The sequence below is a fragment of the Montipora foliosa genome, unplaced genomic scaffold, assembly GCF_036669935.1.
Source record: "Montipora foliosa isolate CH-2021 unplaced genomic scaffold, ASM3666993v2 scaffold_286, whole genome shotgun sequence".
Classification (NCBI taxonomy): Eukaryota; Metazoa; Cnidaria; class Anthozoa; order Scleractinia; family Acroporidae; genus Montipora; species Montipora foliosa.
In genome coordinates this window covers 25,001-27,500 of record NW_027179587.1, presented here as the reverse complement: position 1 = coordinate 27,500, position 2,500 = coordinate 25,001, and the positions used below count along the sequence as shown (strand labels likewise).

At 40.2% G+C, this 2,500-nt stretch overlaps 1 protein-coding gene across 1 annotated transcript in view; it reads right to left on the bottom strand.

Moving 5' to 3' along the window:
* Positions 1-2,500, bottom strand: part of LOC137986716 (uncharacterized) — a 28,144-nt gene that overhangs the window by 3,719 nt on the left and 21,925 nt on the right. The window contains exon 8 of the mRNA XM_068833663.1: positions 1,312-1,419. The gene's annotated coding sequence lies outside the window, so the exon portion shown is untranslated. The remainder of the gene's footprint in view (positions 1-1,311; positions 1,420-2,500) is intronic.

The following is a 2,500-nucleotide window of genomic DNA, read 5'->3' as shown; positions in this document are numbered from 1 at the left end:
GGATAAGAAAGTGTAATACGTAACGTTAATTGCACTCAGATCTTTATAGACCGCATAGCACGTCCATCTGGTTTGACTTCTATCTTATGGGAAGCCTGCGTGCAGCCAGACATGTAACTCGAAACCTTGATATAGTCTGTCTGCGCAACGTCTCTGATATCCATTAGTTTTTGCAGGGATTTCTGTATCCCTGTCTGATTGGCTGGATTCTTACGCACTCTGTGATTGAATATTTACTCACTCAGCAAATCACGCAATCCTTTAAATCTCTCAACCCTCAATGGCGATTGAAACTAAAAGGTGGGAAAGACCGTTCAAACTTCAAACCCCCAAAATTGATTGTTTCCTATCCCAGCAGGAAACTCGCTGGGGGGATTTCTTGTATGTGGAGATATATTTGTTACTGTGAAAATCAGAAAACTGTGAACAATAGAAATATTTATGAAACCTACACCGCAACCATTAACGGTAGTTTGTGGTTTGTCGCTTCTGATTGGCTACTGCACGATGGGAAATGTCAAAATCAAATCAACATGTTCGCGATTCGCACAGTAATTTGCCTATGAGCAATGGTACATCTTTTATTTCTCTTTGTTTGCCATCGATCGCAAAGACAAATTTAGGCGATTGCGTCCATTTCTTTCCATCCCTTCGCAAGAAATATCCTTTCATGACTCTTCTATCCAATAAATTGCAATAGAAAACCGAATTAAATATCGCCTTCTGACCATGCAAAGCCATTGTTTTGTCATGCAAATGACGGATGCCTGACGTGTCAGGTTAGTAAACGTTGAATTATCAAGCACGTAAGAATCTAGAATCAGAAAGGGAAACAGAAATCCCTGCAAATCTGAGGGGTGCCTGAACAAGCTTTTGGGAGCCATTGCGCAGACTGAAAATACCGGAGGTTTATTCCATCTTCAACACAGGCTGTCTTAAGGGAAGTCAGGGGTTTTCAGACCATGGTCACTCAGGTTACTGTTACGTTGTTCTTTAAACTATTTACTTTGTGTAACACATAGATCTTCAAAATCACGGTGACACGTTGTCTATGAAGTCACTATGGCCTGAACATGCTGACGATAGTGACTGACTCTGATACTCCGGCCTTATTAGAGTAGGGAGTCTCCAGTAGCTCAGCGGTTAGAGCATCCGACCAGATCACAGAGGGTTGTAGGTCCAAATCCCATCTGGAAGTCGGATTTTCTCCGAGTTTCCATTGGGTGCAATTTCAATAACGTATGTGTATTATTAGATAATGTAATCCTTTAAGCCCGTTCTTTGCTTTGGAAACTAGACATAAAGCCTTGCCTTCATAGATGTTTGTATCACGTCTTTGTTTCTTGCGAGGTGAGACAGTATTCCGATGAAAGGGTGTTTTTTCCAGCTTTTCGGCAGCTTGTCTTTCTGATACGCCTCCTTCGAGGAAAAAAAATTAAAGTTACACTTGTGGTAGATGCATAACCATTAAATTTAATTTTATAATGCATAACCCTCAAAAAGTGCAACAAATCGAATCTTTGGTTTGGCATCAGCTGCACTGTGGAGGCATGGTGGGAAGTTACCTTTCAGCAATTTTCAGTGCACTTTAAATGCCACAGTTGCGCGATGGAAATCACAGTATAACACGATTCAACAGACCATAGCATAGCCCTTTTCCACGTGACTGCCTTGTCATTCCATCATTAACTTGAAAAAAATTCAAAGTGGCTATGAGGCACTACTCGGAAAATGAATTATGAAAGGTGAAAATGCGGAGCCTCGTTTCCACGGCCGCTCTTCTTCCCTTCCCCTAGAGTGGGAGAAGCAACCTTGGGAACGAGGTTGTTCGCATTTATTCATTGGTCATTGACAATATTATTCAACAATAAAAGTGTGGCTTTTACAAAGATGAGTGTTGAGTTAGTACGAGACTGTAGTAAAATGTCAGGAACATTTTGTTTGGATAAATGTCGTGACATACAAAGGTTAGCCAGCATATCTGTCCCACACAGAACGTGAATGTATCGTGTACCAGTGATGAAAACTGTGACGACAAAATGGCACATACTACAAATACAGCAACAACTTTTAAGAACCTCAATTGACAGGTACAACTCCCGGTGAGGTTTAGAGGATACTAACTTGACACAGACTATGACTATGTGACTGGATTGAAATACTTTGTCCTTGGCTAGACTCTGAATCATGACTGCGATTTGTTTGATTTAAGACGGTAACTTGTGGTCAAAATAACAACACTTTACTCATCGTTTCTGAGGAAATGATACAGCGTAAATGAAAATGTGGTTTCTAGTAAAATATTTAACCCGGAAAGATTGAAGAATTCAAAATAAAATGAAATCGATAAACATTGGCATCGAGGCTGACATGGTGATCACTTCCGAGTTCACATCAACATCTTTTTCACAGCAAGTTAAAGCCCAAATTGATGTGGTTATCAGTTCTACTTTTCGTGTAAATAAACTACATTATTATGTGGCAAGAAATTTTCAGGCTA